The sequence below is a fragment of the Schistocerca piceifrons genome, unplaced genomic scaffold, assembly GCF_021461385.2.
Source record: "Schistocerca piceifrons isolate TAMUIC-IGC-003096 unplaced genomic scaffold, iqSchPice1.1 HiC_scaffold_913, whole genome shotgun sequence".
Taxonomy (NCBI): Eukaryota; Metazoa; Arthropoda; class Insecta; order Orthoptera; family Acrididae; genus Schistocerca; species Schistocerca piceifrons.
Genome location: NW_025729183.1, coordinates 687026 through 704540, shown reverse-complemented (window position 1 = coordinate 704540; position 17515 = coordinate 687026). Strand labels below are relative to the sequence as shown.

General features: G+C 42.3%; 1 pseudogene; it reads right to left on the bottom strand.

Annotated features, from left to right (window-relative positions):
* Positions 1 to 4099: 4099 nt before the first annotated feature.
* LOC124771296 lies at positions 4100 to 4217 on the bottom strand (annotated as a pseudogene).
* Positions 4218 to 17515: the final 13298 nt, after the last annotated feature.

The following is a 17515-nucleotide window of genomic DNA, read 5'->3' as shown; positions in this document are numbered from 1 at the left end:
ACTATCTGAATAATTTCTTTTATCTCATCATACATTTCATCAATTTCTTCGTCATATGCAGAGCTAGTTGGCATATAAACTTGTACTATAGTAGTAGGCGTGGGATTCGTGTCTGTCTTAGCCACAACAATGCGTTCACTATGCTGTTTGTAGTAGCTTACCCGTACTCCTATTTTTTTATTCATTATTAAACCTACTGCTGCATTACCCCTATTTGATTTTGCATTTATAACCCTGTATTCACCTGACCAAAAGTCTTGTTCCTCCTATCACCGAACTTCACTAATTCCCACCATATCTAACTTTAACCTATCAATTTCCCTTTTTAAATTTTCTAACCTACCTGCCCGATTAAGGGATCTGACATTCCACGCTCCGATCCGTAGAACGCCAGTTTTCTTTCTCCTGATAACAACGTCCTCTTGAGTAGTCCCCGCCCGCAGATCCGAATGGTTGACTATTTTACCTCCGGAATATTTTACCCAAGAGGACGCCATAATCATTTAATCATACAGTAAAGCTGCATGCCCTCGGGAAAAATTACGGCTGTAGTTCCCCCTTGCTTTCAGCCGTTCGCAGTACCAGAACAGCAAGGCCATTTTGGTTAGTGTTACAAGCCCAGATCAGTCAATCATTCAGACTGTTGCCCCTGCAACTACTGAAAAGGCTGCTGCCCCTCTTCAGGAACCACACGTTTGTCTGGCCTCTCAACAGACACCCCTCTGTTGTGGTTGCACCTACGGTACGGCTATCTGTATCGTTGAGGCACGCAAGCCTCCCCACCAACAGCAAGGTCCATGGTTAATGGGGGGAGGCAGTAATGGGTACCGAGGAGAAATGTGGGAAGAAATCGAACTTTAGGGAGAAGAAATAAATATGTTGCGGTTTGCCGGAGATATTGCAATTCTGAATGGGATAGCAAAGGGCTCGGAAGATTGGCTGTATGGAGCTGATAGTGCACTGGAGAAATGTTATTAGATGAACATCGATAAATCTTATGGTGTCGGGAGCATTAGATTAGGAAATGAGACGCTAAAAGCACCAGAAGAGTACTGCCTTTTGAGCAAGCCCGGATCTAGGCGGGGGCAAACCGGAGTATCTGCCCCGCCCGGCAATTGCAGGGGGCATCAAATACATATTCTTGAAGAAAAAAAACCTTTTTTCACAAAGCGCCTAGCATCCAACGCACGTTGGTCTATCGATTATTCATATGATTTCGAAACGCATCCATGTTGGCTTTTATATATTTTTGAACACATTCTAAGTTGATTTCTGAACAAATCATAAATTCTAGAATGAAATTTTCACTCTACAGCGGAGTGTGCGCTGAAATGAAACTTCCTGGCAGATTAAAACTGTGTGCCGGACCGAGACTCGAACTCGGGACCTTTGCCTTTCGCGGGCAAGTGCTCTACCGACTGAGCTACCCAAGCACGACTCACGGCCCGTCCTCACAGCTTTACTTCTGCCAGTACCTCGTCTCCTACCTTCCAAACTTTACAGAAGCTCTCCTGCGAACCTTGCAGAACTAGCACTCCTGAAAGAAAGGATATTGCGGAGACATGGCTTAGTCACAGCCTGGGGGATGCTTCTAGAATGAAATTTTCTTCTGACACGCCGTCCGGCCTCGTATGTGGATTTTAGGCGGTGCTCCACGCTGGTTCAAGCTCATCAGTGACTCATGAAATACTATACACGAACAGTTCAAACACGATAACACAGAGAGATGGAGCACACGACGTCCAGCGCTTCGGTTAACTGAGGACTGTGGCGACAGGCAGTTTAAATAAAAATAAAGTTGTCAAATCAAGAAAACAGTGGATCTTATGCGGAGGGGTGTGTGCAGCGTTATGTATCAGTGAAATGTGGACGATGCGAAGTGCAAACAACAAAACGAAAAGCTAAAGCCCTTGAAATGTGGTTTCTGTCAGGGAAAATAGAAAATTTGATGAGTGGTTGCTGAAGAGCTACTGAAGTGAATCGTGTAGAGAAGACCTCCGTGGCACAAGCAGACTACAAGAAAGGGTAGATACATAGGACACGCTATCAGGCATTACGCAATAGTTCATTCTGTGATGGACAGAAGTGGACTACGCTGACAAATTTGGAAATTTACGCATTTAATAAAATATTCTTTGGAGAGAAGCATGCAAAAAAGAGGTCCTGACGGAAATGAAGGTGCGTCGGCAAGTCGTGGGCACTGATGGGAACAAACTAATAAAAACGATCGATTCAGTCGGTTGTTGGAAAACTATCCCCTCATTCCCTTGTATGTTTTCTTATCGGTTGAATTACACAGGCCAACTAAACTTCACAAAAATTAAAAAAACCTTTTTTTTTACTTTGATAGCTGATCTTTATAGATTTTTATGAGCTGAATCCAAATCTAGCTTTAGTTTTTCGTGTCACCCATAGTGTTCGAGCAATATGCTTTTTCTTATATAGTATAAGAATCCTATGCTATATGGTAAACGCGGAAATTAATGAAACACTTTGCTACAACATAAGCATGGTGTGTATTTACAGTAAGCTGCTTAAAACAATGATACGTGATAATAGAGATTTCACTTGTCAACTGGAATTGATTTGTTATTTTCTTTCTCTCTCTCTCTTTCTTTTTTTTTAAAAAAAAGCTTCTGGCATAGCTTTTTCTGCGATGGGTCGCTTGCTGAACTTCTCTGTGAAGTGACCAACATTAGTCCCCCATCATGTTGGTGTTCCAGGGGCCTTGGTAGCATTTTTCCATCACTAGTTTTGGATGAATCAATAAACTGCCCTCAGTCTTCCTTTATGTATTCAATATCAAACTCAATCACCTGACTGGGAATGTGTGAGCAGTACACTGAATTACATTCTTGTTTAAAAAAAAAAAAACTTGGAAAATTGTTGCTCTCTCTTTCTATACATGTATTTGCTGGTTCCAACTGCCAATAAGTTCTTTTCTTTTGATCGAGAGCCAAGCAATTCAGCATTTTCTTTCGTTAAACCTAGATCCCTAACCAAATCGTTAAGCTCGATTTGAGTAAACAATCCGTGCCTTAGACTTTCTGTATTACAGTGGAGTTCATCATCATCTGGTTCATCTAAATCAGATTGTACATCAGAAAATACTTCTGTTGGAATAGAATTTAAATCATCTGGTGGTTCAGGAACCGGCAAATCTTAACCATGCCCTACTGGTCGGATGGTGGATGGAAGGTTAGGGTAGCTTATTACCTTCTAGTTTTTCGAATTATGACCAGTAACATCAACACTGCAAAAGTAGCAACCATCATAATGATTTCTTGGCTCCCTCCATATCACAGGAACGAAATCTAAAGGCTTTTTTCTCCTTTTTGGACCGTTTTCTCAGATCAACAAACACCTAACATACTTTACGCGACGCTCAATATTTATCTTGATCACCAAGTTTAGATCCAAAGTATGATAGATAAACCTTTCTCACAAAGTCTATAATGTTTTTTGGTGCTGGCCGAAGTGGCCGTGCGGTTATAGGCGCTGCAGTCTGGAACCGCGAGACCGCTACGGTCGCAGGTTCGAATCCTGCCTCGGGCATGGATGTGTGTGATGTCCTTAGGTTAGTTAGGTTTAACTAGTTCTAAGTTCTAGGGGACTAATGATCTCAGCAGTTGAGTCCCATAGTGCTCAGAGCCATTTGAACCATTTTTTTTTTTGTTTTTTGGTGTTTTTAATCATTTATTCACCACAAATATAACAAAAACTGTCAGCAGAGTTTTTAGAACCAATGTTATACACTGTACTGAGCACATGTACAGGAATCGGAAAAGTCAGGTTAGGTTGACAGCAAACAAAAATGGAACCGATCTTTTTTTGCCAGCAAATTTTTTTCAGCAGTGCAACCAACGTCATCTACATTCATTACACATCCTTTTTAAATTATTTCAACTATGTAAAAACTGTTAAATTCTTAGCCGCCGTGTCATTCTCAGCCCATAGGCGTCACTGGATGGGGATAAGGAGGGGCATGTGGTCAGCACACCACTCTCCCGGCCGTATGCCAGTTTCTGAGACCGGAGCCGCTACGTCTCAATCAAGTAGCTCCTGAGTTTGGCTCACAAGGGCTGAGTGCAGCCCGCTTTGCCGACAGAGCTCGGCAGACCGGATGGTCACCCATCCAAGTACTAGCCCAGCCCGACAGCGCGTAACTTCGGTGATCTAACGGGAACCGGTGTTACCACTGCGGCAAGGCCGTTGGCGCAATTTTGCATACTGACTCAGTTATTCATTGTTTGTGTAAAGTCCGCAGGCTTTCTGTCGGTGCCGCCGGCCTCTCTGAAAGTCGTTTTCAAACGGTTTCCGTGCACAGGTCTAAGTCGAATCCTGGGCTTGTTCACCACCCAAAGAATATTAACAAATGGTTACTAATATTTTTCACCAAAAAGTATTTACAGGAAGTGGCAAAATATCCTTTAAAAACGATTGATTAAGTCATCGAATAATTAAAAGACACTGTATCCTATGTACTTCCTGGTCAATCGCCGTAACATTAACCAAAAGAGAATTATCGGTGATGGGTTCAAAACGGCAGGAAGAGAGGGACAGAGCTTCAATAAATTGTTACAATGTAGCATTAACTATCCAAAATTGATATTTATTCCCAAAGGACAAAAAATTCCTATTCGAGTAATTACGGCTCAAACGGCTCTGAGCACTATGGGACTTAACATCTGAGGTCATCAGTCCCCTAGAACTTAGAACTACTTAATCCTAACTAACCTAAGGACATCACACACATCCATGCCCGAGGCAGGATCCGAACCTGCGACCGTAGCAGTCGCGCGGTTCCGGACTTCACGCCTAGAACCGAGTAATTAAACACACAAATTTTGAAAATATATCATTTATAGAAATATACTTCTATTTACCTCTCCTTGTAATAAACTACATTATTTGTCTCTAAAAAAGATGGCAGCCGTACTCATGACCCAAATGTTAACTGAGGACTCTGAACAAATATTTAAGTGGGAACACTCCTGCTAGGAAACTGCGTGAAAAAAATGAATAAACTTGATGTTACGGCCAGAGACTTGTGTCAGTCGATTATCTCACTTTATGTGAAACCAATTAAACCCGGAGAGTGGTGACGAACATCCATAACGCCGACGTGGCCGCAGAGACTGGTTACTTTCGACTGAAAGATCCGATTGGCCAGCCGATTATTAGAAACCATCCGGTGTCCCGCCGCTAGGCGTTAAGTCGGCACTGTACAGCTCAGTCGTCAGAACAAAGGCATAAGTTCCGGTTTCGAATCCCACGTGCCAGGAAGCTTTAAATGGGAGGTTCGTTGTGGGCAGTAAAAATGTACAGCGCAGTACTAGTAGCAAGCAAGGAAATGCGAGAGAAAAAGTTGTGCATGGTTCGTAGTGGGCAGTAAAAATGTGCAGCGCAGTACTAGTAGCAAATGCGAGAGAAAAAGTTGTTGTGTGGTGGAACGGCGCCTACTCCCGCGCCTTTAACCTCCTGGACTGCGAGCTACCACCGCCTCGCTAGCGACTACTCCGGGCCTCGGCTCCCTGGCTGAGACTTCGCTGCGCAGTTCGCTCTCATAGCACGTCGCGTCTTACTGTCTCGATCGGCCTCGGCTGCGTTTCGTACGGCGTCGCAAGGCAAGCAGCGCCCCGTTCATCAGGCGGCTGGCAGGCACGAGAAATCCGCTCGCACCCCCCACCAAATGCTCACGGACGGCACCGCGGTCGTTCTTGAGCTCACAGAACGATCGAATCTGCGTACATAGGCACAGTTTTCTCCCACACAACGGCCCCCCCAGTCGCTTGGGTTACAGGAGTGCGCCACCGCTCCCAGCCGGAAGACGTTACCCTCGAAGCGCATGACCTCGTACGTCGCACGGTACGTACAAAGCGAATTTTCTCAACTGCGACCATACTCATTTTAACTAATTTTAGTAGATTCAGACCACTAAACAACAAGACATTATCGACTAAAAATCACGCTGGTGACGGAATTATAATAATATGACACTAAAAAGACAGCTATGGCTAAAGATAATTTTAAAACTGGGGCAACCACAGCTAAAATAGTTACATCTACATCTACGTGGTTACTCTGCAATTCACACTTAAGTGTCTGGCAGAGGGTTCAGCGAACCATTTTCGTACTACTTCGCTACCATTCCACTCTCGAATGGCGTGTGGGAATAAGGAACACCTAGATCTTACCGTTCGAGCTCTGATATCTCTTATTTTATTATGATGATCATTTCTCCCTACATAGGTGGGTGTCAAGAAAATATTTTCACATTCGGAAGAGAAAGTTGGTGATTGAAATTTCGTAAATAGATATCGCCGCAAAGAAAACCGCCTTTGTCTCAGTGACTGCTACGCCAACTCGTGTATCATATCAGCGACACTCAACCCTATTGCGCGATAACACGAAACGGGCTGCCCATCTTTGCACTTTTTCGATATCCTCCGTCAATCCTACCTGGGAAGGATCCCACACTGCGCAGCAATATTCCAAGTGTCCTGCCAATATTCTAAGCGTTCTGCCAACGAAGTGCAGTCTTTGTTTCCTGGCTGTGATTCTACCAGACTCAGATTCACTGACGCTGGAGCAAGCAGAACATCAGCAGGTTGATCTGTGATCAAGAATTCGTTGCTTCATAAGAATTTGAGTGACAATGAGATTAAATTTCCCCAGAGCGGCCAGTTGTACGAAGGCTATGATTACTTTCCTCTTGTAAAGGTTGGTAATTAATGCTTTGGTACGTCATCTTTCTTACTGCGTTAACTCGGACACAATTTCTTTTCAGAGAGTTTTAAGATCGTTTCTGTAGGGTTAGAACATATGTTGAATGTACTTTTGGCATTCTTGCTAAAGAGTGCACAATTTTTGATCAGGCTTTGAATGTACCTCCAGAATTTGGTAAAGATATTACAAAAACTTGCTGCGTAGCGCACAGTTTTGTTCGTGATCGAGACATATATATTTGAAGAGTCTTTGAGGACTTGTGGGTTATATGACATGTCAAGACACCCTACAGAAGCGGGAAGAAATGTGTGTGACGCTCACCAACGTTTGCCTCCAACTTCCAGTGGAAACTTCAATTTTCTGCAGTTTGTCTGAATATTCCTCACACCATACTGCATATCGATTGATGTTTTTCAGCTTTAAATATGACATATTGTGTACTGACTTTCGTCTCTAGCCAATAGTATGACCTCCTCGACCGTAAACCGAGCGAGGTGGCGCAGTGGCTAGCACACTGGACTCGCATTCGAGAGGACAACGGTTCAACCCCGCGTCCGGCCATCCTGATTTAGGTTTTCCGTGATTTCCCTAAATCGCTTCAGGCAGATGCCGGAAGGGTTGCTTTGAAGGGGCGCGGACGACTTCTTTCCCCATCCTTCCCTAATCAAATGAAACCGATGACCTCGCTGCTTGATCTCTTCCGTCAAATCAACCCAACCCACGACTGTACAGTCTGTCTGTAAACTCAAGAGCGAGCAAGTCAGTGTCAGTCAGTTAACTTTGTATACTTACTGATATACTTCGATATCCGGAAGTGATGGATAATCGTCTAGCTTTGCAAGAAAATGTGGAGAATACGAAGGAGGTATTTGCGGAGTAACGAGCGTTCGATCGTCTCTAATGTTATTACAGCGTGTATTAAAGAGGCGACCCATAAAGAACTGTTGGCTAATATTACCAGTCCCAATCAAAGGGCTGCAATTTATGCTAACGTCAGCCTCGCGCGATAGGACGCATAAAGAAGGAACGTGAAAATAAGCCGCGTGGTTTACTGGAATCGCCACGAAGGAAAACTAATAATTTTGGTAGAAAACCCATCGTTATAGAGTTTCAAAATCATGTAAAACCTTTGTTGTTTATGGAACACTAAATCTCTATCTCGGTCACTATTCACCTTATCCTGAGACATATTGCTTAAACCATGTGCGCAATAGCTATTCTAAACGCTGCTGAAATTTTCTTCGAAACATGTACACCGGTTCTGGACTTCTAAACAAAAAGCTTGACGTACGAGGTGCGTTCACATATTAATTTTTATTTTTTGGTAAGAACTTTATTTGTTAATCCATAGCAATGTTATCCTCATCAAAATATTCCCTATTACATGCTATACACTTATGCCAGTGCTTTTCCCAATTCCCGAAACACTTTAGGAACTGTTTCTTCGGGATAGTTTATAGGTTTCTTAACTGTGCATTTTTAATCTCATTCATGCTTGTAAAACCGCTGTCCTTTAAGGCCTGCTTTGAAATGTTTGTACCACTTGTATGTCCTTGATTTACTCATAACAGGCTCACCAAAAGCAATATTTAACGTCTCTAAAAATTTCATACACTTTATTCCATTCTTATAACAAAAAATAATACAGATTCTCTAATCTATTTTTGTACAAAACAAATATTCGTTGTTGCTACCACAACACATGTAACCTTTTTGACAGCTGACAACAGAGTAAACGCCCAATACGCATAACATTGAACACATACTTTTGAGACATGTTTATGAAGACAGTGACAAAAAAGTAGTGCAAATCGGACTAATACAACACACAAAATTATAAATTTCTGCTTACTTTGTTGCAAGAATTGTTAAGTTTCGCCGGCCGGGGTAGCCGAGCGGTTCTAGGCGCTACAGTCTGGAACCGCGCGACCGCTACGGTCGCAGGTTCGAATCCTACCTCGGGCATGGATGTGTGTGATGTCCTTAGGTTAGTTAGGTTTAATTAGTTCTAAGTTCTAGGGGACTGATGATCTAAAATGTTGAGTCCCATAGTGCTCAGAGCCATTTGAACCATTTGTTAAGTTTCAATGCAGTCCTTCAAAGAAAACTTCTACCTTTTAGTAGAAACACAAAGTAAGAACAAGCCTTAAATTCTAAATATTGATTGCGTTATATGGGGTTCGTTTTACGAATAGCAATAGAGGAACTTACATTCACATGAACAGCCATTCGGCCCTATGTTTATAGTAGAATCCTGACTTCCGTTCTTATGTTAATATTATTGTGTTTCGGAAGAAGCTATCGTTTTCTGTATTCATTATGGTCTTAATGCATTTTTCTACAAATAAACGCAGCCGAGACGTATTTGTACACGGCGTCGCCACAGATTTAAAGCGCGCGCCGTGCAGGGTCGGTTCTACGTTGTGAAACAGCCTGTAGAAACGCCTTGTGACGTAGCTGGATTGACAGAGTAGGGACTCGCTCGCTCTTCAGTTTACCGACAGACTATACTACCAAATAACAGCAAACCGAGTACGACACGACTTTTTAACGAGGCGCCAGCCGCTGCTCGGCCGGTCGGCAGTGCATCCGGGGGTCGTCGCGTGTAGGCCGCGGTTGGTAGCCCTGCTCCCCAGCGGTGGCCCAGTGGCGCTACTGCCACCGAGTGCCAGTGAGCGCCACAGGAGCGCCGTGGCGCTGCACGTCTGTAGGCGCCCAGGAGAAGGGGAAGCGCTTCTCAGTGGCTTTGTATATAAGGGGGGGGGGGGGGGCCTGAACACAAGAAACGGCAGCTGCGGATGAAACTCTACATGTTCAGTTAACATTTAAACAAGTAGAACTCATTAACTTTTATGTATACATGCGGACTGAAGCGAGGAATGAAAATTTATAGGAAGGTCGGCTACAGACATTCAAATCTGCTTGTATACATCATAAACGTTTGAGACTTAAAAATTTTTTTGTAACGATATAGTACCATTCATTTATATTGTACGCGTTTCGTTGAATCAGGAAATGATAAAGCAATAAAACAATACTACCTGTTTCTCATTCGGTTTGATGCACCAAGTCAAACTCCAAGATCGCTCGGTCCCTCGGTTTCACAAAAGTGAAGTTTCCGATGTGCGTGGAACTGAAATTTTATTCAAATGACTCTGAGCAGTATGCGACTTAACTTCTGAGGTCATCAGTCGCCTAGAACGTAGAACTAATTAAACCTAACTAACCTAAGGACATCACACACATCCATGCCCGAGGCAGGATTCGAACCTGCGACCGTAGCGGTCGCTCGGCTCCAGACTGTAGCGCCTGGAACCGCACGGCCACTCCGGCCGTGAAATTTTTCTTGTAATCACTGTGTTCAAAGTGACGCCTGGCACAAATTACTCGCTCAGACAGAAAGAGAAACGAGTGAATAATGAAACAGCGAAGGTGTCGTAAATGAAATGGAAGTTGTTGATTGGCGACTCCATGGAGTGCTGTGTGCACAACGACCATATATGTTAAATTTAAAGGAAGACCAGCGTTGGCCGTAATGTTGATGGTTTATTGATAGCAAAATCGATTTTCAATCACTTAGTGATCATCTTCAGTGCTGTGGTGTACAAATTAAACTCATAGGCACTGGTATCAAGTTGTTATCAGTAACCAAAGCTGAGAAACTGACGAGATTGTGATCGTTTCTCAGCTTTGGTTACTGATAACAACTAGATACCAGTGCCTATGAGTTTAATTTGTACACCACAGCACTGAAGATGATCACTAAGTGATTGAAAATCGATTTTGCTATCAATAAACCATCAATATTATGGCCAACGCTGACATTTTTAATTTAAAATGAAGTAGGTTGGATATGAAGCAAGCCAATTGGATGACAGACGAACCAGGGAGGTACTTTGCTCGATTTCAAGAAATTACAAAAGATTGTGCCGACTGCTAAGTGGATGGCAGTTTTTCGTAGGGCAGGCATTGCTTTCTGATAAACACTGCAATGTGTGGAAAAGTCTGCTATAGGTCTTTATTCGGCAGTGGTTGTCTCGATGAACCATAATCGGGCCTGTTTTGTTTTTACTCCTGAGAAATTTCCATATCGTTCCCCAGAGGGTAATTACCCTTATATTGGGAAACGTTGGCATCTGTCGTCAGCAAAGCAGAACTACGAGTGCGTCGCGAGACACGGTATTGCAAAATAAAAATATTCGTAAACAGATTGTGAGCTGCAGGGCGCGTCTGCTGAGAGTCGTCGTCAGGCGCATTTTCTCCAGTGTGTCAGCAGGTGTTTGCTACTTGTGTTCCTACTGTCTAGCTGGAGTCACCCCAAACAAGCAGAGCTCAGCACGTCTTTCATGCGACGCCGTCAACGGAGAGGATCGGCTTGTTTCCCGTTTAACAAACCGATTATTAAAGCGGAATTTCACTTGGCCTATCGATAGAACCGTCCAACATTACTCCAGAGCGATATTGGTTTTACCAGTAGGTATTAACAGGAACAGTGAAACAAGAAGAGTAAAAAGCAAGCGAGCAACGACGCAGCAGTGGCAGTCATTCGCTGCTGGAGTCCTGTTCATTCTTCGAGTTCCATTGTCCCTTACAGCTTCCCAAGTCTTGTTTTTTTTTTCCGCGCTCTGACCCAGGTGTGGTCCGACAGACCGCTATGTTGAAATATCCATAAAAACTGCGTTTAGCCGTTTCAGTGAAATAGTTCAATTTTTTAATGAAAAAGGCTACTTTAATACCACACAAAAAATATATTCAAACAAATTTTAACGTTTATTTTTACGAAAAAATGCATTCAAGTAGAAAACTGCACAAAATGAACGTAACATTACATGATAATGGTGAAGCTATAAAAACTCAAATATGCTGCACCCTAGATTAAACTTTTTCCTATATGTTTATTGTTTATTATACATGTAATAATAAAAATATAAAAAATTCCATGAAACATTTGAAAAAATGGAAATTACGCTAGTAATTTTCAGGTTTTTAGTTTACTTCTCAGACGTTTTCTTTGCAATCTATGAAAATTTTTGTAGAGAAATCAAGTTAGATTGGATTCTTGCACCAATGACAAATGTAAGACCTCTTTCTCTTCTTTTCTGGGTCAAAGGTGGAGCATATTTTGCGTTTCTCCAGTTGTTCTACAACGACTTCTAGTCTTGTTTCCGATACACTCAAAACACGGCGAAGGGTACACGAAGTTCACGGGCTATGTAATAGTTTAGACTCGCGTTTGATCCTTGGTGCCACATACGAGATTGCAAGCTTCACAAAAAATTAAAGCGGCTCACCTGAGTATCGTTTTTCTAGGAATTGTGAAGGACAAAGGTGTTCACCGCACTTCTATCCAACACGCGGAAAAATAATGCCAATGGCCATCTTTGGAAGAGGCGGGCGACATATCTTTCAACTAAATATATTTCTAGCAGAACCTTTAGCTAAATATTCAGCCTGTACATTTCTGTCTTCGTTACTTTGATATCTTGTTTCATTCAAGGATTTCACAGGTGACAAAACAAATTCGTGTTTACTTTCGCACTGTTTCTATTCTGAATTATATTCACTTTCACTTTCGTTGTCATTATCTAATTCAACACCACTTCCTAAACTGTACTCAAACCATTTGAAAACAATATCCTCAAAGTCAAGGTTCGTAACACGAACAGCAGGTGAAGACTTGGCTACTGAATACGTAACACATAAGTCGCAGGTGCGGTCTCGGGGACCGCTAGCATGAAAGAAGCAGTAATAGCAAAGGGTTCACGTCGCACTAAAGTGGCTACTGACGAAGGAACCCTCTTCAGGTTCGGGAAGTAACAAGCAGACAACGCTGCAATCTCCTACCCCACCGCTGTGCGTTAGCGGCAGGGTAACAATGAACGCCGGCGGTCTGTGAGACCGCACCTAGGGCTTTGAGGCTTAACACATCTCAATAAAACAGATATTTTCAGTATATCCATTGTGGATGACGAACTGCGGCTGTTTTAAGTTGGCGATTTATCTGGTAATAACAACTAGTCGCTTTTTTTAGTTTTAGTTTTTAGTTTACTTTCTGTAAATGAGTGTAAAACCAAGTCCAGCTAAATACTGTCTATATTAGTGTATATAGCGTAATAATGTACATTACAGAAAGAGATTTGACACGGATACCGCAAGGCAGTGCAGTCATCGCACTGCGTGTAGCTGCACTTGGTCGACGGTATAACGTTCTTGTAACACCTCCATCTGATGATGAGCCTGCAGCGGCTCGTAAACATGTTCATGGATGAATAAATCGTATCAAAAAACTAAAAAAAAAGTGACTGGTTGTGTGGTGTTACCGCCAGATACCACACTTGCTAGGTGGTAGCCTTTAAATCGGCCGCGGTCCGTTAGTATACGTCGGACCCGCGTGTCGCCACTGTAAGTGATTGCAGATCGAGCGCCGCCACACGGAAGGTCTAGTCTTGAGAGACTCGCCCCAGTTGTACAGCCGATTTTGCTAGCGATGGTTCACTGACTACATACGCTCTCATTTGCAGAGACGACAGTTTAGCATAGCCTTCAGCTATGTCATTTGATACGACCTAGCAAGGCGCCATATTCAGCAACTATGAATGTATTCTGAAGAGATGATATTGCGAATCATGTACCGTCAAGAGCGACGTTCATCATTAATGGATTAAAGATAAGTATCAAACTAATTACGTCCACTTTCTGAATTCCAATTCCTTGTCATGTTCCAGATCTCACGTCAGTATAGTCCTTCCCTCCTCACGCCAGCCTGCATGAGCTAAAACGCGTGTATATCGGCCTCCCCTCGTAAAACGGTGTTGGCTCTTCAGCCAACACAACATTTTGCATATTTATAATGAGATAAATCGCCAAAACAGATATTGCACTAAACTAATCGGGGACTGCTCTATCGGTTGGGCAAATAAAATCCACTTTAAAGATCAATTTGTTTGTAACACGAAACAAACCGACTCTCTCCGTCGACATTGGGCGTCGTATGAAATACGTGACGAGTAGTGTTTGTCTGGGCTGCCTCCCGCTACACAACGCAAAAGGGAAACCGAGACTATCTGCAGAAACACCAGAGAAAACGCACTTGACGACTCTTAGGAGAGGCGACCTGTACATGCTGTGAACCGTGCAAATGACTACATGATGAATGAGTCGCATCTGGGGTACCGTTACTTAAAATCGTACAAACATATGGAAATATAAGTGCGTGGAGCTATCGCGTACGCACGGTTGTAGGTAAACCGAATGACATGATTCGATTTATTGGTAGGATACCATGGCCTGCTGCCTGCTGCGAAAAGTTGCAGTTGAGCCTAAATAACGAAAAGTGTGAGGTCATCCACATGAGTCCTAAAAAAAAACGCGTTATACTTCGGTTACATGATAAATCAGTCTAATCTAAAACCCTTAAATTCAACTAAATACCTAGGTATTACAATTACGAACAATTTAATTTGGAAGGAACACATAAAAAATGTTGTGGGGAAGGCTAACCAAAGACTGCGTTTCATTGGCAGGACACTTAGAAAATGTAACAGACCCACTAAGGAGACTGCCTACACTACGCTTGTCCGTCCTCTTTTAGAATACTGTTGCGCGGTGTGGGATCCTTACCAGATAGGACTGACTGAGTGCATCGAAAAAGTTCAAAGAAAGGCAGCACGTTTTGTATTATCGCGAAATATAGGAGAGAGTGCCACAGAAATGATACAGGATTTGGGATGGACATCATTAAAAGAAAGGCGTTTTTCGTTGCGACGGAATCTTCTCACGAAATTTCAATTACCAACTTTCTCCTCCGAATGCGAAAATATTTTGTTGACGCCGACTTACATAGGGAGGAACGATCACAAAGATAAAATAAGGGAAATCAGAGCTCGTACGGAAAGATATAGGTGTTCATTCTTCCCGCACGCTGTACGACATTGGAATAAAAGAGAATTGTGAAGGTGGTTCGATGAACCCTCTGCCAGGCACTTATATGTGATTTGCAGAGTATCCATGTAGATGTAGATGCCTACTGGCCACGGCCCCAGCACTGAGCTTTCAGCGGCAGAGTGCGCGTCAGCTCGATTTCGTTGTAAATACACGCAGCATTTAACCCAGATTATTTTTAATTTTATTTTTAATGAAAACTTTAATTTATCTTTTAATTATAATGAAAGTTACATGTATATAATATTCTTTCCTTTTTTTATTTACACAGTTTTTGAAAAATACCTCACCCTTCTGGAAGGTCTTTGCTGTAAATACATGCACTTAACACAATGTCACTATTTAAGTGTCAATACTATCTTACTATTTCTTATGGAACAGTATGAAATAACAAAAGCAAGCAGTCCCCGTTGATATTTATCAAGCAGCGAAAGGTCTAGATTTAAGTATAACTTCATTCTTCGAGAGCTGCAAGATCACCAATGATATCTATACAGGCTCAGTCCGATAGAGCGTTTGTCATGTAAGCAGGAGGTCCCGGGTTCGATTCCCGGTCGGGGCACACATTTTTCAACTGTCCCCGGTGATATTTAGCAACGCCTGTAAGCAGCGAAAGGTCTAGATTTAATTATAACTTCATGCTTCGAGAGCTGCAAGATCACGAATGATGTCTGTGCAGATACCAGCTACATATAAAATAAGAAGTGGTGCACGGCATTTAATGCACTATATTGTAGGTTTTTCCTGACATTGGCGATAGTGAAATTATGTCTTCTTTCTCAAAACAGGTTGTAGTTGCAGATCTGTGACATACGTTCCAGCTTGTCATACATAGAATAAATATTTACAATTTTAGACGGTCTTCCTGTTTGCGTAGCAACATGGAAGAACTGCAGTGACGATTCATTGATAAAATGAACGTGGTCGATTTTATCTCTAGAGTGACATATTTTGGTGAGCTTTATTAGTTACACCCATAAACTTGTTGAAATTGGCTGTTAAATTGCTATCCCTCTTTTCTGTCGAATTCAAAATTACGTTACTGCAACAGTCGTATTTATAGCGTGATTGTTTGTTGGCACAGTCACCGTGTGCTCACTAATATATTGCAACTGTCAGATCTGAAGTTAAATTCTTTTTCAGTTTCCCCCCCCCCCCCCTCACCCCACACACACACACACCACTTTTCACAGTAATTCACGTCTAATTACTCCACTTTATTTTCTTATAACAAAATAAGAGCTTATGGGGCAAATGTTGGGAAATAGGATTTTTATGTGTATATTTATGAAACAACGGTAACATTAATCAGTGTCCTCAATCTAATATAACGAACAATGAAAATCTATACACTCTGAATGATGATAAATATGATTAAGAACATATTATACAGGGCGTTACAAAAAGGCACGGCCAAACTTTCAGGAAACATTCCTCACACACAAAGAAAGAAAATATGTTATGTGGACATGTGTCCGGAAACGCTTAATTTCCATGTTACAGCTCATTTTTGTTTCGTCAGTATGTACTGTACTTCCTCGATTCACCGCCAGTTGGCGGTAGCGTATGCTCTAATGCTATATACAGGGTGTTACAAAAAGGTACGGCCAAACTTTCAGGAAACATTCCTCACACACAAAGAAGCTGAAATCGTTATAGGTACAGAAAGCTGGCTTAAGCCAGAGATAAATTCTGCCGAAATTTTTACAAAGGTACAGACGGTGTTTAGAAAGGATAGATTGCATGCAACCGGTGGTGGAGTGTTCGTCGCTGTTAGTAGTAGTTTATCCTGTAGTGAAGTAGAAGTGGATAGTTCCTGTGAATTATTATGGGTGGAGGTTACACTAAATAACCGAACTAGGTTAATAATTGGCTCCTTTTACCGACCTCCCGACTCAGCAGCATTAGTGGCAGAACAACTGAGAGAAAATTTGGAATACATTTCACATAAATTTTCTCAGCATGTTATAGTCTTAGGTGGAGATTTCAATTTACCAGATATAGACTGGGACACTCAGATGTTTAGGACGGGTGGTAGGGACAGAGCATCGAGTGACATTATACTGAGTGCACTATCCGAAAATTACCTCGAGCAATTAAACAGAGAACCGACACGTGGAGATAACATCTTGGACCTACTGATAACAAACAGACCCGAACTTTTCGACTCTGTATGTACAGAACAGGGAATCAGTGATCATAAGGCCGTTCCAGCATCCCTGAACATGGAAGTTAATAGGAAGATAAAAAAAGGGAGGAAGGTTTATCTGTTTAGCAAGAGTAATAGAAGGCAGATTTCAGACTACCTAACAGATCAAAACGAAAATTTCTGTTCCGACACTGACAATGTTGAGTGTTTATGGAAAAAGTTCAAGGCAATCGTAAAATGCGTTTTAGACAGGTACGTGCCGAGTAAAACTGTGAGGGACGGGAAAAACCCACCGTGGTACCACAACAAAGTTAGGAAGCTACTGCGAAAGCAGAGAGAGCTTCACTCCAAGTTTAAACGCAGCCAAAACCTCTCAAACAGAAGCTAAACGATGTCAAAGTTAGCGTAAGGAGGGCTATGCGTGAAGCGTTCATTGAATTCGAAAGTAAAATTCTATGTACCGACTTGACAGAAAATCCTAGGAAGTTCTGGTCTTACGTTAAATCAGTAAGTGGCTCGAAACAGCATATCCAGACACTACGGGATGATGATGGCATTGAAACAGAGGATGACACGCGTAAAGCTGAAATACTAAACACCTTTTTCCAAAGCTGTTTCACAGAGGAAGACCGCACTGCAGTTCCTTCTCTAAATCCTCGCACAAACGAAAAAATGGCTGACATCGAAATAAGTGTC